General features: G+C 36.9%; 1 long non-coding RNA gene across 1 annotated transcript in view; it reads left to right on the top strand.

Moving 5' to 3' along the window:
• LOC132436186 (uncharacterized) overlaps window positions 1–26,978 on the top strand; it is a 593,708-nt gene that overhangs the window by 386,179 nt on the left and 180,551 nt on the right. Inside the window, exon 6 of the long non-coding RNA XR_009521730.1 lies at window positions 25,568–25,785. This is a non-coding gene — a long non-coding RNA (uncharacterized lncRNA). The remainder of the gene's footprint in view (window positions 1–25,567; window positions 25,786–26,978) is intronic.

The raw sequence follows: 26,978 nt of genomic DNA, 5'->3' as shown, positions 1-26,978 counted from the left end.
TTAAAATTTTAACTGCAATTTTGACCTGATAGGAGGATGTTTTTGTAATTCAGGTAAGTTAGACTAGAATGGTGGTAGGGAGATGGAGATAGACCCTGAAAATCAGCAATTTTAACAAGTTTCCCAGGTAATCTTTATACCTAGTGAAGCTTGACAGCCTTTATATATTTTAAAGATATGCTTTCTTTTCTTTTCTTTTTTCTGTTTTTTTTGCGGTACGCGGGCCTCTCACTGTTGTGGCCTCTGCCGTTGCGGAGCACAGGCTCCGGACGCACAGGCTCAGCGGCCATGGCTCACGGGCCCAGCCACTCCGCGGCATGTGGGATCTTCCTGGACCGGGGCACGAACCCGTGTCCCCTGCATCCGCAGGCAGACTCTCACCTACTGCGCCACCAGGGAAGCCCCTAATGCTATGTTTTTAGGTATTAAAAGGTTCAAACTTTCACATTTTCTTATTGGAGTAAGCCTTTTTTCTGTATGAAATACATTTCTTTCTTCACATTTAATACTATTTGCTTTAAATTCCCTATTGTATAATAGTAATATGTTTATACCTGTTTTCTCTTTGCTAACATTAGCTTGCTATCTTTTCTCTTTGTTTTTAATTTTTCTGATATTTGATTTGAAATTGAAAATTCAAATCTCAAAAAAAATTTCAAAAATTATTTTATGTGTAACACATGTAACTGAAATAGAGTTGGATTTTATTCTCCCACAATCTGATTGAGAAATTTAACACAGCTGCATTTCTTGTGATTAATGACATATTTGGATACATGCCTGACATCTTGCTTTATAGTTTCATTTGCCACGCTGTCCTCCTCATTTCTCATGCTCCCTTCCCTTTCCCATTCATCTTCCCCTCTCTTATTCCTTCCCCGTTTTTTGATACGTTGATCATATTTTCTTTATTCTATTTTTCTCTAGTGGTTTAGAAGTTCAGGATCCTATTCCTATTTTTCTAGTAGTTTTACTTAAAATTTAAAGGACATATTTAAATTTACCTCATTATCTAGATATCTCAAATTAATCAATATTTATATCGGCCCCTGCTTGCTCCCTTGCTGCATCAAGACAAGAAATTTAGCATGCTTTCAGTTCTCTCTGTCTTCTTTCAGTCTGCCCCTAACCTTTCATGTTGAGACTATCCAGAACTTTTAGTTATTATTTTTCATACTAATAATTATTTTATGTAACAGTTTTATGTACTAATAATCATTTAGAAAATTGTAAAATATACTGATTCATTTGCTCATCACTTTTTAATTTCAAGTTTTGCATTTTTTTCTGAATAATTTTTCATTTTTATGGAGTATGTAATTAAATAATTCAGAGAATGTGTGGTCAGTTTATTGAATATTTGTATGCTTATCAAAAGTTTTTATCAGAACTTTTAGTTCTGATGCTAGTTTGGCTGGTTATAAGAATCTAGGTTCAAATTTCCTTTAAAACTTCTGGAAAATGAATAACAGAAAGATGACAAAAAAACTTAACCATCTGGAATTTAAGAGATACTCTTCTAACTAACCCTTGGATCAAAGAATAAGAAAAATGGAAAATTCAAACTAATTAAAACATAATTTAGAGGAAAACACTTCCTACCAGAACTTATGTTACACAGATAAAGCTAAACTCAAAGGAAATTTTATAGCCTTAAGAATCTTAATTATTAAGGAAATAACATTGAAAACAGTGGAGACAGTTGCAGTTGGATTGGAGTTGGGAAGGGAGGACAGCAGGAATGCATTCAAGTCACCATCTTCCTTGTTGCTAGCACTTTTACTGTTTAATTTTTATTATTTAAAACTTTGAACAATTTGGAATTTATTTTGGTTCAAGATGTCAAGATGGATTTCACTTCATTTTCTCCCCCAAAATATCTAAACAGTTGCTTCAATAACGTTTATTACATAATCCATATTTTGCTCTTTGATATGAAATTCCATTTCAATCATAGAATAAAGTCTCAAATGAACTTTGGTCTATGCTTGCATCACCTATTCTGTGCTATTTATCTGGATGTACATTTTGGCATAGCTCCTGGCTGTTTCAATTACTATACTTCTGTAATGCATTTTGATATTTGGTAGAACAGGATCTTTTTAATTCTTATTTTTTATATTTTAAAGGCTCTTTGTTGCATCTTTAACCTTTTAGATGAATTTAAAATATTTTTTCAAATCCTAAAAAAAACCAAATGGGAATTTGAATGGAATTGATCATATAGATTAAATAAAGAGGAATTGACATCTACTGTATTACTCCCTCCCAAGAACAAATCATTTATTCCCACAAATTAAAAAAAAAAAAAGATTTAGACTTCCAGTTTTTGCTCCAACATATAAAGAACTTGAAAGTTGTCACTCTCATTCTCAAGCAAAAAAACTGAACAAACTGAAAATCAATAATTCCTCTTAGATCCGTCAGAGAATTGAGGTCATAGGGCAAACCAACACTCCTAAAATTGGGGAGACAGGCAAATACAGAGAATCACAGCTTACAGGGAGCAGAAACCACTGGAGCCAGGAATTGTTAGGAAAACTGAAACTGTCATTGCTGAACTGCTGGAGACTGAGTACAGATTAACTTGAGAGTGAAAAACTTAGTGGGGTGGCGGCTTCCCCACGCTTTCATGAGTTATATCTTCAGAAGCCCCAAAAGGTTCTCTCTCACAGTGAAGACTGAAGACAAATTCCCCATGCTTCCAGCAAGGTGGAGAGGGGAAGCCACCACTTTGAAATATGCCCAGGGGAAAAGTAGCCATTTTGAAATAAGCCTGGGGCATTCTGTTCTCTGTTTGCTCTCAAAAGAATTTGCTTTATGAGTCAAACTGACGTGGAAGAAAGGGAATATCCAACTGTAGGCCCTGCTAACCTTCCTGTCTCATCTGAGTGGAGGTGGGTACTGAGAGGCATTGTGAAGGTCACAGTCTAGGGGTGCAGGCCCAGTAGAGATTGAGATCTAATCATAGGATTACAGAATGCTTGCCTCCACCACACACCTTATCAAGACATCAAAAGGGCTCCTGTATAATAACGGATTACAGCTGAAAGGACTGCAAGGCTCACACTCTATTTAAGAAGGAGTTTCTAGGGAAACTAAAGTACAATAGGGGAGACCAAAACAAGGACACTAGAGGAGACTGAAGCCTCAGACATCTATAACTACAGCAAACAATAAGCACAGTGTAACGTCTAGCCAGATAAACCCTCACACAAAGGCATATTTACCTCTGTTCCTATTACCCAGTACATTATATCTGACTTTCAACCACATTTAGAAGGTATGCTAAAAGACAACAAAAACAAAAAAGTCTGAAGAAACAAAGCAAGCAACAGAACCAGACTCAGATATGGCAGAGATTTTGGAATTATCACACAAGGAATTTAAAATAACTGTGGTATGCTGAGGGCTATAATGAAAAAAATGGAAAACATGCAAGAATGGATAGGTAGTATAAGCAGAGAGATGGAAACTCTAAGAAAGAATTAAAAGGAAATATAAAACACTGTAACAGAAGTAAAGAATGAACTCTGATGGGCTCATCAGTAGACTGCACTCAGCCAAGGAAAGAATTAGTGGGCTTGAAGATATGTTGATAGAAACTTCTCAAACTGAAAGGCAAAGAGAAAAAAGAATTTAAAAAAAGCAACAGAATATTCAAGAAATGTGGGACAATTACAAAAGTAATACATGTAATAGAAGTACATGTATTCATGGAATACATGTATTCATGGGAATACCAGAAGAAGAATGAGAGAGAAGGAGAAGAAAAAATATTTGAAGTAATAATGGCTGAGGATTTTCCACAATCAATGACAGACACCAAACCACAGATCCAGGAACCTCAGAGAACACCAAGAAGGATAAAGAATGAAAAGTTTACACCTAGGCATATCATATTCAAACTGTAGAAAACCTAAGACAGAGAAAATCTTGAAAGAAGCCAGAGGGGGAAAAACACTTTACCTACAGAAGAACAAGGATAAAAATACATAGAAATTCTCTTCATACATCAGGTAAGTAAGAAGAGAGTAGAGGGAAATATTTAAAGTCTTGAAAGAAGCCAACCAAGAATTCTGTATCCAGTGAAATTGTTCTTCAAAAGTGAAGTAGAAATAAAGACTTTCTCAGACAAATAAAAATTGAGGGAATTTGTCACCAGTAAACCTTCTTGCAAGAAATATTAAAAGAAGTACTTCAGAGAGTAGAAATATTAAATAGGTCAGAAACTTGGATTTATATAAAGAAAGGAAGCATGTTAGAGAAATTATACATGAAAGTAAAATGAAACCTTTCATTTTTTATTATTAATTTATCTAATATATAGCTGTTCAAAACAATATTATGTATTGGGTGATTATAGCTTATGGACAGGTGAGATGAATGACAGCAGTGTTATAAGGAATGGAGAAAGCAGTTGGTCCAAATATATCAATTAAGAGACAGAGACTGACAGAGTGGGTTAAACAAACAAACAAAAAACAAAACAAACAAACCTCCCCACCCCTAGACCCAACTATATGTTGTCTGTAAGAAACTAACTTCAAATAAGAAAAAAATTTAAATTTATCTGTAGTCACTTAGATTTCTTCATTATAGCTCTGGCATCTATTTTATTTAGTTTTTTTCCCTAAGTTTTTAGATCTTTTGTTGCTGTTATGAATGTATAATCGATAGGAGCCTTGATTGTGAATAACATAAGGCAGCTTAAACTAACTTTAGCAAAATATGAAATTTATTATTAGACTATAAGAGCATCTCATGGAATTTAAGGATGGGAAAACAGCTAGCCTCAGGAGTCAACTGGAAATAGCAACTTTATGCCCAAACTACCCTTCCTCCTTCTTTCATCTTTACTTCTCTTTGTACATCTGCTCATTATTCCTCTTCTCTCTGTGGACCCAATTCCTTTTATTCTCCAGTCCATAGGGTATAAAATTTGGCTTTTGAAAATAGCTGAATTTACATTTTATCTCTCTCTGTGTCTCAGTTCTAGTTCCCAAGGATGTGACTTGGATTGCCCAAGCTTGAATCAGCTATCCACCCTCTGATTCAATACCTTTAACCAAGGGTACAAGGTCCCATGGCACAACATTATGACTAGAAGACTATTGTTTGACCCTATGGATGGTAGAGGCCATTTTTTTTTGCCAAATTTTGAGAGACTGTGTAGACAACCAATAGGGGATCTACTATAGATCCCCTATAGAACAGAGTGTTTGTTTCCATGAAATTTTCTTCCTGGCTACTGTGTGTGTAGGAGAGAACTTACTAAACACTATACTTGTGTTTTATTTTCATAACTTTTGGCAAGAGGGATACCTGAGTGTTCCTTTGATAGCCATAAGAGGTAGTAATTCACACTTTGAGGATCGGAAGGTATTTTCTCCACCTAGGGATTAAGCCTGTGTGATTAGGGTGCTCTAGGCATGTGCAGCCTACCCTGAACACATCAATCTGTAGATAGCCCTGCAAGATTTGAAGGGTTCAGCCCATCTTCCTTTGTTCTTTGAGAAAGGAAAGAATGTTTTGTGTTTGGGGATTGAAAAGCAAAGTGACCCAACTCCTAGATGGGTCTCTGGGACTGAACAGTGGGCCAGTGGTCATGGATTCCACTGTAGAATGGACCGAGCCAGCTCTGCATAGTACCTCTGGGAGAACTGGGGCTTTGGAGGGGAATGGAGAGCCTGGAAAAAACAGTGAAGGGCTACCAGGTTGTAGGATAGTGAAATTGCCTTTGAGTGACCTCTTTTAGAGGAGTGTGGTGAACTCTGAACAGCTGAGGGTTAGGAGCTTGTGAAAATCTTTTATAGGTAAGATGAGCAAGGCCAGACAGGAGAGGAGACCTGGTGTTGTGTAGCAGCATTAGCAGGTGGACACCAGGGTTCTCTCATTTCCCTCATTTTGGAGGGAAAGTTCTGCAGACGTCCTTTCCAGGACATGGTTCTGGGGTGTTTCAGGAGAGACAAGGAAGCCCTGAAATGTGATAATGGACTTCTTGCCAATCTGGTATGTGGGACTTGGAGCTAATTCTGAAATTAATATTGAGAAATAAAGGAATACCTTGAGTATCAAGGATTATACCTGTTAAATTTGTATGGAATTAAGGTATAGTTTTTTTGGTGTTTCTATGAATCTGGTGTCCTAGCTGCCCTCCATTTTCTTTCACATAAGATGAAGACCTGTCACTATGTCTCTGCACAGAGCACTAAGAGACAGAACTGTTGTTTGAGCAAGTCTACCCTCTTGGCCGTGTGAGATGTCACCAGACAAGCAATATAGAAAAACCGTGCCTCAACTAAGACCCGATGCAGCCAAAAATAAAAAAATAAATAAATCTTTTTTTAAAAAAAAAAAAAGAAAGAAAAACCATGCCTTAGAATAGTCCAGTAGATGAAGGAATGGAAAAGGAATTTATCTTCTGGTTTTCTCCCATTTCCTGTCTCTCGTTGATTTAAGCTCTCTTCTCAAAGAGTTAACTCTTTCACATTTCTAGGTTGTGTTAACTGACCTTTTCAACAGCTATTAGGGAAACCAATGTCCATGTCCTGAAATGTGGTCCTTCCTCTGAGTTTGAGAGTGGAGGAGGAGCCAGAGCCAGTGACTCTGGATGTGGGATTCAGGCAGTAGAACTTCACACAGTGTGGAGTTTGTCACCACAGCAACAGCTGAAATGGAGCAAGTGTCTGAGGGTCTAGGGGACAGGTGACACTGAAAGAATATGAGAAAACACACAAGATTATCTAATACAATATATTAGCAGACTTCTGATTACAACTTATTAGCCAGATCTGTGTCATGTGGACACACTTAGCTAAATGGGAGGTCGGAATATGAATAGCTTGCCTGGAGCTGAGCACCTGGCTGACCCTTCAAAAATCTGGATTTAAGTAAGAAGGATAATGGGGGAATCAATATTGGGGAAGTAATGGTAGGTGTGTCAGGCAGGGATTTTTTTTATGGGCAATAGTAACCAATTTTCCTAAATATAAGAAAAAAAGAAATTTGTTAGAAGAATGTCAGTAGTAGGTGTTGGATAAGTGTTTGTTGAATGGACGATCGTATTTGAGTGGGGCTGTATGTTTCCAGCTGGGATTTCTTGCTAATGCCAACACATTGTGTGAATATCCTATAAACCAAATTCAGACAGTCATTTGCTCATAGAGAGATCATCAGTGGTCATAACCTGGGTTGGGGAAGCCATGACCTGAGAAGGCCCTTTGAAAGAGAGATGTGTGTTCTGGTACTTTATAGGCTTCATTTGAAAACCAGTGATGTGTTACTGTAGAATCAGAGGAGTAGACAGTAAACGAGGAAACTGAGGCCTTTGGAGCTTAAGAGACATGTCCCAGGTCATATAGCTACTGAGCAGCAGAATTAGTGTACTTTCCATAAAGAAAGCATCAGTGTACTTCCTTTTGCTAAATCAAGATAAAAATAAAAATGATTTTAAAAATACAGTTGGTGAGCCCGACATGTGGGTGTGCATTTTAAAATTCCCCAAATGCATAATGTTCTTGTCTGCTTAGTTTCAGAAAGCGTTTTACATTTCTGTCATTCTGAGTGCTATGACAACATCAGGATGGCAGTGGCAGCTAAGAAAACACAGAAAACACGTAGCACGGAAAAAGAATCAGTCACAACAAAGGCTGGCTTTCCTTATCAGTGTGAACCCAAGAACCTAGTGAGCACCCCAAAATATACATTGATGATGACGCTGTGAGTCACTGTATGACTCACAGCTCACTGACCACTACAAAACAGAAACTTGAGGATAATTTACTGCCCAGGCCCAAAGGACTTGAAAGAACTTTCCCACCCACCATATGAGTGATATATCAAATTAGGGATAAGGCGCCATTGCTTTCTTCTTCTTGGAGTGGATTAATTCTCCCTCTTTGTGCATCTCCCCCGAGACACAGAGCCAGATAAGCCTCTGATTTCACTAATAATCTCTCAGTGAACCGTTCTATTCCTGTACCTGCCTACTTGGGCTCGTTCTGCAAAGAAATCTAACCCATAAGAGTGCCTCAGCACACAAAAATGTACTTCATCACTCCTCAGAGCAAGATGGCTTCTTGGATCAGCGTTTTATGCCTTCCCTCCCTTGACTGTGACACTAAACAGACCTATAATAAACCATCCTCGACTGCACAAGTAAGAAATGGCTCTCAGGGCCAAGGCAGTTCGTTCTCCAAAACCATTTCCCTTACTTGTATGAATCAAGGACCCAGCGATCACAATTTGGGGTTATAGACAAGATTAGAGGAAAGGCTTATTTTTCTAAAGGAATGAAGATGTCTCCAGCACTTTCTCAGCAGGTCTGCAGTTGTACTCACGTGATCTTTGTGCTTGGGTTGGTGGTATTCCTGCCTTTCCCAGGAGCGTTCTGAGGAGGTCTGTGACCTGGATTCACATGGGTTAGGTCCTCTCAGGAGCCGGGATGTACACTAGGAAGCTCCCCTCTCTGGCCGGTACCTGACACCGCCCAGGCCATCTTCCAGGGCTTTGCCGCAACAGTCTACGCAGCCATGGTGACACGGGCCTTCTGGTGTCAGGAGGCTGTCCGGCATCTGGGTTTTCTCTCATTTAGAAGACAGCCCGGTTAAAAATAGTCTTGTACAGCCATAACGTATCCCCTGCTTTTGGAGCAATGGATGCTCTTTAAGGAAACACTCCAGGGCGAGAGTGTTCTTCCCTCACCCCATTCATTCCTTCCACACTAATACAAACCTCTTTTTTTGCCAGCTTTTTATATTGACATATAAAATTGTAAGATATTTAAAGTGTACTTTGTGATGATTTTGTATATGTACACATTGTGAAAGGGTTCCTCCCATCTAGTTAACACACCCATCACCACACACACACACACACACACACACACACACACACACACACATTTTGGTGAGAACATTTACGTTCTACTTTCTTAACAAATTTCAATTGTATGATACAGTGTTATCAACAGTAGTCACCATGTTATACATTAGATCCTCAGACCTTATTTATCTTATAGCTGAAAGTTTTTGCCCTTTACCCCCCTATTTTTCCCTCCTCCCAACTCCTGGCAACAACTTTTCTATACTCTGTTTCTATGAGTTTGACTTTAAAAAAAAAAGAGTCCACATATAAGTGATACCATGAAGTGTTTCGTTTTCTCTGTCTGGCTTATTTCACTTAGCATTATGCCCTCAAGTTCCATCCATGTTGTCACAAATGTCAGGATTTCCTTCTTTTTTTTAATGACTGAATAATGTTCCATTGTATTTATATACATATCACATCTCCCTTATCCACTCATCCATTGACACTTAGGTTGTTTCCTAAAAAGCTCTTAATGGCACCAAGAAGGCATTTTTCTATCTGAGCTCTTGCACTGCTCAGGGATTATGAGAAATAAAGTATAATTAGGCAACCTGCAGGGTTGCCCTGATTCTGCCTGATGCAGGGGCCACCCTGACTTGTTTGCACACTGAAGATTGTTTGAATGATCCTGCAGATGAGAAGTCACTGGGTATCAGTATTTTCCTAAACAGAAAAATATACTAAAAATTGAAAGGAAAACTGCTACTTTGGTGAGGTGAGCCCTGGAGCAGACGGCCAGTATATCTTGCTTCACTGAGATTTCTTTCCCATCCTCATCACTCTTTAAATCAGTATCAGTTGAATTCCTACTTAAGCTAGGCTTGGAGATGCAGAAATAACACTGTCTGAAATAGAAAAAGAAGAACCAAAGTGGTGAGGCAAGTCATCTGTTGAGAGTAGGTCAGATCAGTGAAATCAAATGAAGTTCAAGTCCAAAGAGCAGGAGTGCCTTGAGTTAAGAGCTTGGGCAATTGTCAGGGTTGAAGCTGAGGTTTCTGAGATTTATCTATCTTGGCTTGGATCAGTACATGTGATACACTTTCCTGTTGAAATATCAAATAATATCTTCATATGGTCAGCTTGTTAGAACTCACTTCTAAGCGAAACGTTTTAATGCATAGTTTAAATGCAATCCTTGTCAAAATTTCAGCTGTCCTTTTTTTTTTTTTTTTTGGCAGAAATTGACAAGCTGATCTTAAAATTCATATGGAAATGCAAGGGAACTTGAATAGGCAAAACAATCTTAAAAATGAATAACAAAATAGGACTCACTCTTCCTGATTTCAAAACTTATTATAAGGCTACAGAAATCAAGACAGTATAGTACTGGCATGAAGATAGAAATATAGCTTATGGAACAGAATTGAGAGTCCAGGAAGAAAGCTTTACATTTGCGATCAATCGATTTTTGACAAGGGTACGAAGGCCATTCAATGGGAAAAGAGCAGTCTTTTCAACAAGTGGTACTAGAACAACTGGATATCCACATGTGAAAGAAGAATGTTGGACCCCTACACTACACCACAAACGACAATTAACTTAAAATGAATTAAATACCTAAATATATGAAGTAAAACCACAACACTTTTAAAGGAAAACATATTAATAAGTCTTTATGACTTTGGATTAGGCTATGATTTCTTAGTTATGACACTAAAAGCACAAGTGGGAAAAGAAAAATAAAGCTTAGTTGGACTTCCTTAGAATGTAAAAACATTTGTGCTGCAAAGGACACCATCAAAAAAGTGAAAAGAATGCAGAGAACTGGAGAAAACATCTGCAGATCATATATATATAAAGAGACTTGTCACCAGGATATATAAAAAACTATTACAAATTATCAATAAAAGACAACCTAATTAAAAATGGGCAAATGATTTTGATATACATTTCTCTAGAGATATACTAATGGTCAATAAGCACATGAAAAGATATTCAACATAATTAGTCTCCAGAGAAATGGAAATAAAAGTATGAGATATCATTTTATATCCACTAGGATGGTTGTAATAAAAAAGACAAACAATAACTGTGTTGAAAAGAATGTAGAGGAATTGGAATCCTCATACATTGCTGTAAAATTTCCGTAGTAGCTGCTGTGGTTAACAATTTGATGGTTCCTCAAAAGTTAAACATAGAGTAGCCATATGACCCAGCAATTCTATTCCTGGTTATCTGCCCAAAAGAAATGAAATCTACACACAAATGAACTCAAATGTTCATAACAGCATTATTCATAATGACCAAAAAGTGGAAACAACTCAAATGTTCATTAACTGACAAATGGATAAACAAAATATGGTATATCCATATGTACCATACATATGTACCATACATACAAAGGAAGATTATTGAGCCATAAAAAGGGATAAAGTACTGATACATGTTACAACATGGATGAACATTGAAAACGTTATTCAAAGTGAAGAAAACCAGACACAAAAACCCCACATATTCTATGATTCCATTTATATGAAATGTACAGAATAGACAAATCCATAGAGACAGAAAGTGTATTAGTGGTTTCCTAGGTCAGTTGGGAACAGGGAGTGACTGTGAATGGGTATGAGGTTTTTTGAGGGGGTGACAAAATGTTCTAAAATTAGATTGAGGTGATTTTTGCTCAACTTCATAAATATACTGAAAGCCATTGGATGATATACTTTAAATGGGTAGATTTTATGGTATGGAAGTTATATCTCATAAAGCTGTTAAAAATAAATGAATAAGTAAAAAGTGAAGGGAAAGTATACTATAATTTTTGGCAAATATTTATTTAGACTTTTTCTTTGCTTTATCAAAATATATACGTATTTTATGATTATTATTTTTAAAAAGGGAACATACTACAGATACTAGTCTGACATTTTGAAAATTTTGTTATGCAATGAGCATTTTTCTTAGGTCAAAATATTCAGATTTCAATATTTATAAATTCCAGAAATTAATCCATTCGTTGGTATTACATAGCTTATTTAAACACTTGTTTCTTGATGAACATTGAGGTGATTTCTTTCTTTCTTTTTTTTTTTTTTGCGGTACGCGGGCCTCTCACTGTTGTGGCCTCTCCCACTGAGGAGCACAGGCTACGGACGCGCAGCCTCAGCGGCCATGGCTCACGGGCCTAGCCGCTCCGCGGCATGTGGGATCTCCCCAGATCGGGGCACGAACCCGTGTTCCCGGCATTGGCAGGCAGACTCTCAACCACTGTGTCACCAAGGAAGCCCAACGTTTAGGTGATTTCTAATGGTTTTTAAACAAAGAACACACCAGTAAATATCTTTATACATTTATCTTTGAGTAATTGTGTACTTCCATAGGATGTTTTCCTTAAACTAGGATTGTCTTCAAAGTTATTTTTATGACAAACTGGGAAGGGCTTAATTAAGTGCTATGTACCATTTTAAATTGGAAGTTCTCCACATTTACATTTTAACTCTGAAACTTTGTCCATTACCTGAAGTTTTTCTTTAAATACATAAATTATCCTTTTGGAAAGGGAAGAGATTTTTCCATATCCATGAATACTCTTATAGAATACAAATACATTCACCACATACTATCTGACTAATTTACATTTTGGAAATATCTCATAAGATAATTGCTAGTCCAAAGAGTTAAAATGCAAAGCTATGATATTAATCTTAAGCCACACAGTATTTACCTGTAGGTTTTATATTTTATGCTGCTGTATTGACAATATCCTTTAAACATTTTCTTTTAAATTACTTATGTTCATTTTTAGAGTTATTTCAACTCTGAGTATTTTAGTTCTAGTATAAAGAATTAAATCTAGAAGCAGAAAAGTTGTAAGACATGTTCTTCTGATAAGTTTCTAATCATGATCCAGAAAACCTCAACTTACTATATGAATAATCAATGATTATTCTATTGTATATAATTTTGTCATAAAATTCATGCAAAAGAGGAATGACCAGGAGAGAGATTTGAGCTGCTCCCTGGTCAGGTGTACTATTCACCTGCTCTCTAGTCATGCTGCATTCAACAAGAGCAAATGGTGACACACATTTTCTGTCTTCTCATTTTGTCCCTCTCCTAGTTTGTCTCAAGTAGGAAAAATTATTCTCATTTTTTAATAATTATGTGGAAGCTTGACTTTGGTGTAGATTAAAATTACCCCAGATGTCAGCTATGACAATTAGTATTGCACTAGTTGGAAGTTACAAAGTCCTGGCAAATAGCTCTAAAGCAGGATGTAGACTGTTTCTCTCTAGTCAACCTTAAAAGTAGTTGGATTTCATATAATCATGGATGTTCACTTTGGATGGAACCTTATATATAATCTGGTTTGATGTATGCATCTCATGTATAAAAACATTGAATTTGAGGAAGATGATGTGATGTGTTCCAGGTCAGATGGATTAGTGGCTGAGACAGGACTAGAATCCAGGTTTTTTAAATTTCCTTTTTCTTTATTCCCAGTTCTTTTGGTCTTTTCTTTTCTGAAGGCTTGAAAAGGAACTAGGTGTCCTTTCAAGGTTCTTTCCAGCATTGGGATTCTGTGGAGTAGATTACAGTTAAGGAATTTTGATAAACTTGGCCTTGTTTCATTTACGTTAACTTTCTGAAAGAATGTAAATGTTTTTTTTCTTTTTGTAAAGTTTCTTTGCGTATTAAACCTGCCACCTGCCAATTTGGAGCGATCTGCCATGTCTCGCTCTTTTTCTATGGGAGCCACGTTCAGATTTCACCCAGGAAGCTCTTGAGGTTGTGACCCAGCAGCAACAAGGGATCTTTTTACTGTCTTCATAGTTTTGCCTTTTTCAGAATGTCATATAATTGAATTAATAAAATATATAGCCTTTTTCAGACTGGCTTCTTTCACTTAGGAATGTGCATTTAAGGTTCATCAATGTCTTTCGCAGCTTGATAACTCATCTTTTTTATCAATTAATAATATTACATTGTATGGATGTACCAGCTTACTAACTCATTCACCTATTGAAGGATATCTTGGTGGCTTCCAGTTTGGACAACGATGAATGAAGTTACTATAAACATTCACATGCAGGATTTTGTGTGGACAAAAGTTTTAAAATAAGTTGAGTGAATACCTAGGACTGAGATTGCTGGATGATAAGACTATACCTACCTTTGTAATCGATAGCCAAATTGTCTTCCTAACTGGCTATGCCATTTCACATTTCCACTAGCAATGAATGAGTGTTCCTGTTGCTCTACATCTTCTCCAGAATTGGTATTGTCAGTTTTCTGGATTTTAGCCATTTTAATAGGCATATAGTGTGGTATTATTGTTTTAATTTGCAACTCTCCAATGACAAGTGATGTTGAACATCTGTTGATATGTTTACTTGCTATCTGTATATCTTCTTTGGTGAGTCATCTGTTCAGATTATTGCCTATTTTTTAAAACAGACTTTAATTTTTAGAGTAGTTTTAGGTTTATAGAAAAATTGGGCACAATGTATAGAAGGTTCCTATATAGGCCCTCTCCTCCCCATCAATTCTCTCTCTCTCTTTTCTTTTTAACGTGTTACATTAGTGTGGTACATTTGTTACAATATGAATCAATATCGATACATTATTATTAACTATTATTTTTGAATTCTATAAAATACCAGAGAAATTATTCCACAATTAGTAATTTATTGTTGTCAATGAACCGAAGCATGCCATTGTAATGAAAATGTTAGTTTGGGGCTGCAAGCTCCACAGGATACATTTAGTCCTGTACTTTGTGAAAAGATATAAGGGAACTAATTATTGTAGATGAGTTTCTCTTTGGAGAGACTAATTTATTCACAGGAAACAAAGAGGATTACTATTATTTGAGAACCTGGGAAAATAATATCAGTCTTTTGGGTCCTCCTAGTTTTATGGGCATGAGTGGACAATAGCTTTGGGTCCAGGCTCAGAGGAATGGCATGAATCATTAGGACATCACATCATGTCTTGCATTAATGGTGGTCACCTAATCAGTTCACATCATTTTTTGTAGCACTGACATAATGGCCCTGGGTTATATTGATGGGACATTAAATTGCATGTTCTAATCCTTCCACTGTTGGTTGGATCTATTCTTGATCTGAACACAGATGTTGATATTTAGAAGATAAATCTATCTTGTTAGCTACATACTGATCAGAATTGTGAATCTCAGGATTGGTGTTTAGGAAGCACCTGAGCCCCTGGAAAACAAAGTTTTCTGCTTGGATAGAGTGCCACTGAACTTGATATTAATTCTTATTATTGATTTCTGTCAATGGAGACAGGGGCTTCTGAGGGAGAAAAGAATTGTCTTGCTCAGAAAGTAGTGTGGGTAAGCAAGCAAGTCTGAGCATCTTAGCAGCTTTTCTCTTGGGTTCCACTTATTAACTCTTGAGAAAAACAACCCAAGAAAATCCACAGCACAAAAAATATGCAACACTGTGCTTGTGATTTACTTGACATTCTTGCGTCTTCTGTTCTGGCTCCTGTGTGCCATTTTTAAGACCCTGTTCTCCAAGAAACCAAGAGGTAAAAGAGGCACACAGGCACAAATCCTAGAGGTCTCCATTATCTTTGAATAATAAGTCAATCCACTGGGTTTCCAAGAGCCTCCAGTGTTTTCCACTGGGTGTAAAGGGATTCAGTCTGGTTTCTGGCTGCCTTGGTCCTTCATAAGATCAGTTTTCTTAACAGTATCTCTTTCCTCAGTATGGGGCTATCCCTAAGCAATACAGTTTTCCTTTGCCTAAGGAACTGTTGCTATTTTGATATTCCCCAGAACTCTCTTTTCCCTGTCTCCTTCACTGTTGCTTGGGAAAGGAAAAGCAATTTCCTTCCTTGGGGAACCCTAATCTTTATTTGTATTTCTATTTTGAAGCAGAACTCTAAGTTTTGTCATGTTGTCACTCACTGTAACAAAGGCAGAGGGACCCCTCTCTATGTACCCTTGGAGAGGAGGGAAGTGTAGCCAGAGGAAATTAATTGCTTGACAGAGAGTGGAAGTACAAAAGCCATCTCAATGTATTATTTGTTGTCAATACCTTTCTTCATTCCTTTTGTTGATTAGTTGTTTCCTTTACGTACCACAGCTGGAGATTTCTGCAGTTGGGGATTCTCTTTATGATTGTCTTGGTGTTCTTTTGGTCCTTTGGTAAAGGCATTTGACCTAATCATGATAAGCTGATGAGTTGGCTTCATCTATAGAGTGGAACAAGGACTGTTGGCTGAGAAAAGTATGAATGCTGAAGCTGAGGGCAGAGTTGGCTCATGGAACATTTTGTCTGTTCTCTGAGTTTCTTGTCCCAGTATGTCAACAAATTTGTTTTTGTTTAAAGACTTTCCCACACAAGTGTCTGCCAAGTTCAGAAGACTGCTTTTTGAGATTGATCTTGGTTTTCTTGGAACAAGAGCTGAGATCATATAATAAGCTCAGTTGGTCTTAGTGAGTGAAAGTTGGGAGATTTTATTTCCATATACATCAGCCAGATCTGGGCATAGAAGAGGAAAGAAAGGTCTGGACACTAGGTGGGTATGGGTGGGAGATGGAAGGAAAGAACTAGTGAAAGGAGGCTTTCACTTGTGTCTACTTTTCCCACTTGTTTGTTTGTTTTTTTATTTAACATCTTTATTGGAGTATAATTGCTTTACAATGTTGTGTTAGTTTCTGCTGTATAACAAAGTGAATCAGCTATATGCATACATATATTCCCATATCCCCTCCCTCTTGCGTCTCCCTCCCATCCTCCCTATCCCACCCCTCTAGGTGGGCACAAAGCACCGAGCTGATCTCCCTGTGCTATTCCCACTTGTTTTTTTTTTTTTTTTTTTTTTTTTTTTTTTTTGCGGTTCGCGGGCCTCTCACTGTTGTGGCCTCTCCCGTTGCGGAGCACAGGCTCTGGACGCGCAGGCTCAGCGGCCATGGCTCACGGGCCCAGCCGCTCCGCGGCATGTGGGATCTTCCCGGACCGGGGCATGAACCCGTGTCCCCTGCAACGGCAGGCGGACTCTCAACCACTGCGCCACCAGGGAAGCCCTCCCACTTGTTTTTAAGGCTCTCTAGGTCACTTGGAAGTAAGGCTCTGAGGTTGTAATGGTCCATGCTGAGATTGACTCTGGTCATACTCTTATTGGATTTAAATTAGTCAGGTTTATTAGAAAAGAGTCTTTAGGTTTCTGATCTCTAGATTGGTAGAAACATTGTCAGTATGTAGAGAAGTTCCGAAGCATCCATTTATAGACTAGACTAGAAGACTCCTTTCCTTTGAGGCATAAAAAGCACTCCCCTGTGATAATCCCACTTGCTGGGACCTCCTTAAAAGAAAGAGGCTACAAAAATGTAATTTAATGGGCATAACTTAGAATGTTCTTAGTGAAAGTAGGAGATAAGTTTCATGGTAGGATCACAATGTCTGCTGGGTTGTTATTCAAAAAGGGATTATAGAATCAGGCAGGCTGGGAAATGGCTCTGCCCTGATGAAGGAAGGCATTGATTGATCATTGTGGGATGCCATGTGTTCCTTGAGATTGGTTTGTGGCTTTAGGCCACATGGCAGTTGAATGAGAGGAACTTGGAAGTTTATCAGAGACAGAAGTGTAGGGGATCACAGTGGCCATTGTGAATACTAACTCTAGCATAGGCTTTCAGGGAGGAAATAGATGTCTGCCATGCCCACAATCAAAGAGAGCAGCGTTGCCTTGGGATCTTACTAACTTCTGCCAGTACCAGCCAAATGTCTGATAGCGCTTTGAGGTTGTAGGGGGACCCAATATACACACTCCTTTCCTGACTAATCTTATGACAAAAAACAAGATTATAAACCAAGAGTTTATAATGGAAACCAAGAGTTTCTGATGGAAACCAAGACTCTAGATGTTAGAAGGTTAGGTATGCAGCAACAATGGGCAGCTTAATGCTAATACTTAATACTTGGAATGAGACTGACCTACCCAGCCTCAGGCACTGCTGCTCCTCTGTAGGCTGTCCTCTATGGTATCTGCCCTCTAAAACATCTGGCATAGAGGAGCATTGCTGACTCCCAAGAGGAAAGGAATGATAAAACGATGCTGAGTTGTACACGTCTAATTCCTCTCCCAGACTCATCAAATTGTGTAACTCACTGTATATCCATAATGAAAAGTAAGGGGTATGCCAAGAAACCAGAAGCACTTGGAGAAAATCCTTCCTCAAAGAAACAAGGAGTGGGGAAGATGTGTTCCTTTCTTTTAACAAGTTCTCTTGGCATAGACACCAGCATTTTCATGATTGATGCCATCAGCAATAAGAAAATTATGCCTTTTTCAGGAAGTTTTGGGGACTATAGCATAACAACAGAGAAGATAAATGTTTAAAAAGTAATAATTTCCTCAGCATTGTTAGTGATTTCCCGTGTTTTCAGAATTCCAGGAGGTGTTCTGATTACATTAGCCCGTTGAAGGTGATACAAGAGAATAAAGTTATGAAGAACAAGATAAATTCATATACAGTCCTATGAAATTCATATGTTGTCAAAGAATAGGAGTTGGTCAGTTATGAGACAATTTTTGAACACTTACAGCTCATAAAGAGTTTATAACACTCACAGCTCATAAAGAGTTTATAAAGCGAACACAGAAACTAACCAGGTCAAAAGAAATAGATATTTGCAAGTACAAAATTTTTTTCTAGTGAGAGTTAAGTCAATGATTTTGCTAGCAGGCAGGGTTAACCAGGCAAAGTTCCTGAAGAAAGTGAATCTTGATCTGTGATGATGAAGAGATGGGGAATGTGGGAACAGTGGCCCTCAGTTTCCAGGCATATGGTGAAAATCCGTAGAAACAGGCTGGAGAATTTCTGATGTCATCCAAGGTTGAACATGAAGTATTATGATGCTTCTGCCACTTCTGCTGTTGATGGAAGGAAGATAAATGTTGTGACAGATGCCCTCAATGTTTTTGGCAAGAAGTAAAATTCCATTTAGTGTGATGCATTTCAAGGGGAATGACCTTTAAGTGCAGATATGGCATATTTTTGGCTTATTGCTGAACTTTGGGGTTTGGGATCTATACAAATATGGAAGGCATCAGGTGAAATGCAACACACTATCTCTTGGCCAATGTAATTGACAAAGTGAAAATTGCAACAGTTACCCACATACGTGTCTGAAATAACAAAAATAACACCCAAAATACCAGCAAGGGCTTTCTCCAAAAAGAGAAAAATCACTAAAACATATGCTAAAGGCTACCTATATTGTTACTTCTAATTCTCATCTCAGCCTGAAATCAAATGCATAGTTTTTTTTTTTTTAATGTAATAAGAGAAATACTTTTGTTTTTCTTCACTAAAGTCAAAGTGACAGTGAGGGTCAGTGAGATATCCCCAGGCAGGTTCTCCCATAGATATTCTAATTTCCACTACTATCACCCCAATAAAGACCTAGTACACATCCATGGTTTCTTGCTTTTAACTTATTTTCCTTTCATTTTACCCAGCTCAAGGCTACTGATAAATATTCCTACAATGCTTATTCTTTGTTTGCCAATCTAAAATTTTTTTAATAATTCTCTATCTCTATAAGATAATATTGAATTCATTAACTTAATATTCAAAATGATATATAAGATGGGCCTACTTTTTTCTTTTTCTTTCTTTTTTTAAGGAAGCTTGAGGCCTTTTTATTGACAATTCTCCATATTCACAGACACCCTTTTAGTTCTTCTCCAGTGTAAATAAAGCATGAGCACTTAACTCTCATTTCTCAACAGGATGAGATGAGCCTATTTTTTTCAACTTTAATTCTCTTATTTCATCACACAAATTCTTCTGTATGATTTACTTATACTGATTTACTCATTGTTTCTCCAAACATCTCTTTGAACTTTCTATCCATTAAGTCTTTGCTCACCCTAGTCTTTCTTATCCTTCCCCTCCCTCTATCTATATCCCTCCCATAAATACAGGTTCAGCTAAAATCCATATTCTACATGAAATTCTCTCCAAATAGTGCAGTCAGGTTTTTTTTTTTAATTGTCTGTACTAGTCATGCGTCATTTACCATATTTCAAGTGTATTCATTATTTTATATTCATCTTTATACATCTTAACTTTTCAACAAGATTCTTGAGGATAGGAATCTTTTTTTTTTTTTTTTGCGGTACACGGACCTCTCACTGTTGTGGCCTTTCCCGTTGTGGAGCACAGACTCCGAACGCGCAGGCTCAGCAGCCATGGCTCACGGGCCCAACTGCTCCGCGGCATATGGGATCTTCCCGGACTGGGGCACGAACCCGTGTCCCCTGCATCGGCAGGCAGACTCTCAACCACTGCGCCACCAGGGAAGCCCAAGGATAAGAATCTTTTTGTGTCCTTATTAAGTCCTAGCAAAACTCTTTCACATTATAGATTCCAGTTATTAAGAAAAAATTGTCAGAAAAGCGAAAAGGTGAAGAAAAATGCCACAGAAGTGAGTACAGTAGGCTTCTGAGGCAGTAAAGCACTTTCGAACTAAATGGTAATGAAAACGTGACATCAGATATTGAGAGTTGCGGGTAAGTTCACTTAGGGGGAACATTCGAAATGAATACATTAGAAAATAAGAAAGGCTGAAAACCAGTGCCTAGGAATCTATTTCTAAAAGTTAGTAAAAGAACCATAAATTAAAACCAAATAATGTAAAAAGAATAAAATAACAAATTTAAGAAAATGAGTTCGTGAAAGAGAAAACAAACATAAACTAAAGAACTTCTAAACAGTATAAATTTCTCTATTTGAAAGACTAGTAAATTTGATAAAGCCATAGCAAGAATGATCAGATAAAATAGAGAAGGCAAAATAGCTGGTATCAGAAATGAAAAAAATGACATCACTACGGATCCAATAACCAGTAAATAGATAATAAAATATTACAGCAATCTTTATGCCAACAACTTTATTGGAATTGGTTATTGGAATATCTCACATGACTATGGGAAAGACAATGATGCAGTGAGGTGCAGTGTCCACTGGAACCAAGACTCAAGGCTACCAAGCCTCTCTTTCTCACATGTCTGTTTTTGCTTATCTCTACACTGGAGCCTTAATTTTTGCCTATTACAAATAAGCTTTCTCCACATAGTGGGAACCATGGCAACCAAAAGTTCCTGGGTTTCACATTCTATGTTTCCCACTCCAGAGAGAGGCTGCCTCTCTTTTAACTTCTGCGACAAGAATTTGGGGGTAAGGACTAATTAATCCAGATTAGGTCAGCTACCAACCCCTACCTATGGCTAAAGGAGCAGAGTCCTATAAATAGACATGATCTGTGTATGGGGTCATTCCCAGAGAAGGAGGAAACCATCACCAGTTACAGGGTCACTGTTGGGAAAGGCAGCCTCATGCATGCAGTCTTTTGACCCCTACTTAGCCACATAAAAATGGGCCTCAGGCCTGGAACACTTCTTTACCAAGAGATGAGGAATCCTCACAGCCTGTGCTGGGCTTGGTTCCTTGTGTGGGAATATCGTTCCCTGTTTTGGACTTTTATTCTGTTTAAGCATGTGTCAAATGGTAGCACTACGATATCTGTCCCTGTTGGGGGGGGGGATGGGGTCCTTCATTCTGAGGCACAGGAGGAATGCCTGTAGGCTAATCACTCTATGGCAGCTGCCTGGAGGGGCCCTCTGGCTATAGGGGACAAGCACCCATTACCAAAGCTGATCTTGCTCTGCGTCTTTTCTATGTGAGCAATGAGGTGTTCCATCCAGTTCATGAGTGCGTTGGGTTTTCCTTGGCAACTCTGATACCAAGATGCAGTGGGCAGAAGTGTTTGAACTTCTACTCCTGATGATAGGCAACAAGTATCACTTGCTTGACAGTTACAAAGAATGATGTCTAATGTGAATGATATGAAAAATAAAGCCAAATAACAAAATGCATGGGTAGCTCCAGTGTAAAGCCTATACCTGCGGAAAGAGTGTTATTCATTCTTTATCTGAGTTCCAGGACTTTCATTTTAACAATCACATTTCCTGGTAGTTGAAGATTTGAGGATGAACCAGATCAGGGGTGAAAGACGGAGTGCAGCTGCATTACTTTGCTGAGTCATATTCTAATGCAGGATATCTAATAAGCAAAGAAAAAGAACAGATACCAAGGAGTCAACAATCATTCTGGAAAATAGGTTTTGAAAACAGACGTGCCTACTGCAGGAAGTCTGTCTTTCCAGTTATTCACACTCTACAGCATCTCTCAAAACTAAGGCAGGTAGGATAATGATCTACAACCATTCTCAGACATTTGCCAAGTGATTTTGCAATAACATTTCAGGAATTTATGAAAATTAGCCTTTAATTTGAAGGCTCTTTTGTGTGGTTAAAATACCATTTGGGGGGAAAATTTAAGTTCCAATGGGAAAAGAATGTAGTTTGGGTTATGGGTCAAGTTGGGAATATTGGGTGAAGGAAGAAGGAATGATGTCACAGTGAAGCACACTTAGTTCAGGAAAAAAAAGTGCCTCATTTCCCAGAATACTTGCTAGGGAAAGGTGGAAAGAAAAGGGGGAGCTACCCACACAAATTCTGCTGGCTTACGCTTGATATTCTATTAGCATGCCTAAAGGATGAGTTATAACATTTAGTTTCAGAAATGTAGTTGTAATCAATTTTGATGATTCAAGGAAAAAAGAAAGAAACATATAATTTAAAAATTATTCCTACTTGGCTTTGGAAACTGGTCTGTAAATTAACACTAATGTTAGCATAACATATTCTGTATTTTTTTAAAGTTAAAATTTGTCTGGGTGATCAATTTATAGCAAAACATTGAAGCTACCTCATTCTTTTTGATGGCTGAAGAGTGTTTGAATACAGGGATTATCATAATTAACCAGAGGCCTATTAGTGGACATTTTGTTTATGTCCAACATTTTGCTGTAACAGAAAATACTGAATGAATATCCCTGTACACGAGATGTACAGGCTTGCCTCTGTATTGTGTTATAATTTCTCCCTCCTCTTCATGACATCCCTTCTACAATTCCTTCCCCACTTCAAAACAAAACAAAAAGCAAAACAAGACAAAGCAAAACCCAAGGATATGAATAGCTAGAAATAAACTAAATTGGTCATTGTTATTACAGGAAAACTTCATACCAAATACGAGCAATAATCTGCTTATACACATTACATTCTCTTACACAATCCCTTTTGTTTCATCACTCTTCGCCTCTGCTTGGTTCTCTGTATCTGTGAGTTTTGTTTTGTTTGTTTGTTTAGATTCTATGTATAAGTGCGATGATGCAGTATTTATTTTTCTCAGTCTGACTTACTTCACTTAGCATAATGCCCTCAAGGTCCATCCATTGTTGTCACAAATGGCAAGATTTCCTTCATTTTTATGGCTGAATAATATTCCATTGTGTATGTATATACCACATTTTCTTTATCCATTCATCAGTTCATGAACACTTAGGTCATTTCCATATTTTGGCTATTATAAATAATGATGCAATGAACATGGGGGTCATATATTTCTTTGAGCTAGTGTTTTCATTTTCATTGGATAAATATCCAGAAGTGGAATTGTTGGATCATATTCAAGTTCTATTTTTAATTTTTTGAGGAACCTCCATGATGGCTGTACCAGTTTACATTCCCACCAGTAGTACACAAGGGTTCCCTTTTCTCCACATCCGCTCTAATATTTGTTATTTCTTGTCTTGTTGATAATAGCCATTCTAACAGGTGTGAGGTGATATCTCCTTGTGGTCTTGATTTACATTTCCCTGATGATTAGTGTTGTTGAGCATCTTTTCATGTACCTGTTGGCTGTCTGTATGTCTTCTGTGGAAAAATGTCTATACAGATCTTCTGTCCATTTTTAAATCAAATTGTTTTATATATTTATTTTTTTGCTATTGAGTTGTATGAATTCTTTATATATTTTAATATTAATATTAATTAAATTATTTTATTATTTATTAAATTAAATTTAATCATTAATTAAATTATTTAATTAATAATTAAATTATTAATTAAATATTAATACCTTATTAGATATATGATTGGAATATTTTCTCCCATTCAGTAGGTTGAATTTTCATTTTGGTGATGATTTCCTTTGCTGTGCAAAAGCTTGTTTATTTTTTCCCACTTGTTTGTTTATTTATTTATTTATTGCCTTTGCTTTTGGTGTCAGATCCAAAAAATCATTGCCAAGGCCAATGTCAAGGAACTTTCCAACAATGTTTTCTTCTAGGAGTTTTATGTTTTCAGGTCTTAAATTCAGGTCTTTAATCCATTTTGAGTTAATTTTTGTGTATGGTGTAAGATAGTGGTCCAGTTTCATTCTCTTACATATGGCTGTCCAGTTTTCCCAACACTATTTATTGAAGAGACTGTCCTTTCCCCATTGCATATTCTTGGCTTCTTTGCCATAAATTAATTGGCCATGTATGTGTGGGTTTATTTATGAGCTGTCTAACCTGTTCCATTGATCTATTTGTCTGTTTTTATGCCAATACCACACTGTTTTGATTACTACAGTTTTGTAATATAGTTTGAAACCAGGGAGCATGATGCCTCCAGCTTTGTTCTTTCTCAAGGTTGTTTGGCTTTTTGGGGTCTTTTGTCATACCACACAAAGTTTAGGATTGTTTGTTCCATTTCTGTGAAAAATGCCTTTGGAGTTTTGATAGGAATTGCATTGAATCTTTAGATTGCTTTGAGTAGTATGGGCATTTTATCAATATTAATTCTTCCAATCCATGAGTGTGCAATATCTTTCCACTTATGAGTGTCTTCAATATTTTCATTAATGTCTCATAGTTTTTAGTGTACAGGCCTTTTACATCCTTGGCTAAATTTATTCCTAGGTATTTTATTCTTTTTGATGGAATTGTAAAAGAGAAGGTTTTTCTTAATTTCTCTTTCTGACAGTTTGTTATTAGTGTATAGAAGCATAACAGATTTTTATTAATTTTGTAAACTGCAACTTTACTGAATTTGTGTATTAGTTCTCACAATAACTAATAACTGCTCATAACTTACTTTTTCCTCTGTATTAGTCACGGTGTGGAGAAGCAGATCAAGAATATCCATCACATGCTATTATTTACATAAATTATAAGTAAGATTTTATTGTAATATAGCCATTATCATTTGGATACATTTGTTATAGCAATTTAGCCTACACTAATTACTAAACCTTGTATTTCTATTTTGTTGAGCAGTTTGTTTCCATCAACAACAGGTTGTTGTTATATGAAACAACAACAGGTGTTGAGTTATATGAAATTCCTTTTCAGTATGTATAAAATAATCCAATTGTTTATTCTTTATTGTATTAGTATGGTGGTTTTTATTGATATACTTTCTAATATGAAATCTTACTTGAATTTCTGAAATACTCCTCAGTTGGCCATGGTATATTATTATTCTAATAAGCTTTGGATTCTATCTACTAATATTTTGGAGTTTTGCATTGGTATTCATAAGTGAGATTAGTCAGTAATCTTCCTTTGTTGTTCTTTTCAGGTTTTGGTATCACTGATTTCATAAATTGAATTTAAAGTGTTGCCTTCTATGATAGGCACCCTCTAAAATGGCCCTACTTTCTGGTATTCTTGCTCCTGTGCAATCTCCATTTCTTGAATGTGGGTTGAATTTATTGACTCATTTCTATTGAGTCAGACATGGCAGTAGCCATGGAATGTCACTTCCAAAATTAGGTTCTTAAAATACTGTATCTTCCATCTTGTACACTCTCTCTCAGGTTGCTTATATTGGGGGAAGCCAGCTGCTATGTCATGCGGCAGCCCCGTGGAGAAGCCACCATGAGTGAGCTTGAAAGTAGATCTTCTGGGGTCCACCAAAAGCCATGTGAACGAGCTTGGCAGTAGAGCCACCTCCAGTTGAACCTCAAGGTGACTGCAGCCTTTGTCAACACCTTGACTGTAGCCTGGTGAGAAATCCTGAGCCAGAACCATCCAGGTAAGCCACTCCTAGATTTCTGACCAACAGAAACTGTGAGATAATAAATTTTGTTGTTTGCAATCACTAAGTTTTGAGGTAATGTCTTAAGCGGCAATGGATAACTCATGCACCTTCTTTGTGTATATTTTGGATAAGTTTAACTAACACAAGAGTTATCTGTTTCTTAGCGCTTTGGTTCAAATCTCCTATGAAAACTTCTTACTGTGGTGCTTTCTTGCGGTTTTAGTTTTAGAGTAGTAAGGTTTACCAATTTTTTTGGTTTATTATTTGTAATAGTGTGTTCTGATAGAGTCAGAGTTAAGAGGTATCTTTTGAGTTATCTCTGTTTAAAACAAATCCTTTAGTGCAATTTAACTTTCTCCTTCCCACCTCACTATTCTTGGCCTTTGTTAATATTATCTTAGGTTTTAGATAGGATAGGATGTATTAAATTTATATGTTGTACATTTATTTAAAATAATGCAATATCTACATTCAGTTTTTAAAAACTTTTTTCCAAGTGCTTTTACTATTTAATAATAATAATAATGGAGACTTTGAACACTTACAAAAGTAGACAGACAATATAATGAACCCACACATACCCATTTCTAGTCCCAACAACTGTGAATCCATGGTGAATCCTATAGTTTTCCCTCTCCCATCCACTCCCTAAATTGTTTTGAAGCAAATCCCAGATATATTTCATTCATAAATATTTCAGTATGTATCCCTAAATATCAGAACTTTAAAAAATAACCATAGAGACATTATTGCAACTAAAAAATTAATTTCTTAATTTTTTTCTATCACTGTGTTTAAATTTCTGTTTATCTCATAAAACTCGTGTATTTTTTGCCATTTCTATAGTTTTTTCAATTTAAGAATGTTATATAAATGAAATTATACAGTATGTAATCTTTGGGGATTGACTTTTTTCACTCAGTATAATTCCCTTGAGATCCATCCAAGTTGTCATGTGTGTCAATAGTTTGTTTCTTTTATTTGCTGAGTAGTATTCCATAGTATGGATGTACTACAATTTGTTGGACTATTCAACCCCATTGAAGTTCTTCTGAGTTGTTTTTAGTTTTTTGCTATTATAAATAGAGCTACTATGAACATTTGTGTACAGGTTTTTGTATGAACACAAGTTTTCACTTTTCTGGAATAAATGCCCATGAGTGTAGTTGCTGGGTCCTCTGGTAACT

This window comes from Delphinus delphis, chromosome 13 (genome assembly GCF_949987515.2).
Source record: "Delphinus delphis chromosome 13, mDelDel1.2, whole genome shotgun sequence".
Lineage (NCBI taxonomy): Eukaryota > Metazoa > Chordata > Mammalia > Artiodactyla > Delphinidae > Delphinus > Delphinus delphis.
Note: the sequence above shows the minus strand (reverse complement) of the source record. Positions and strands in the feature narration are given on the sequence as shown.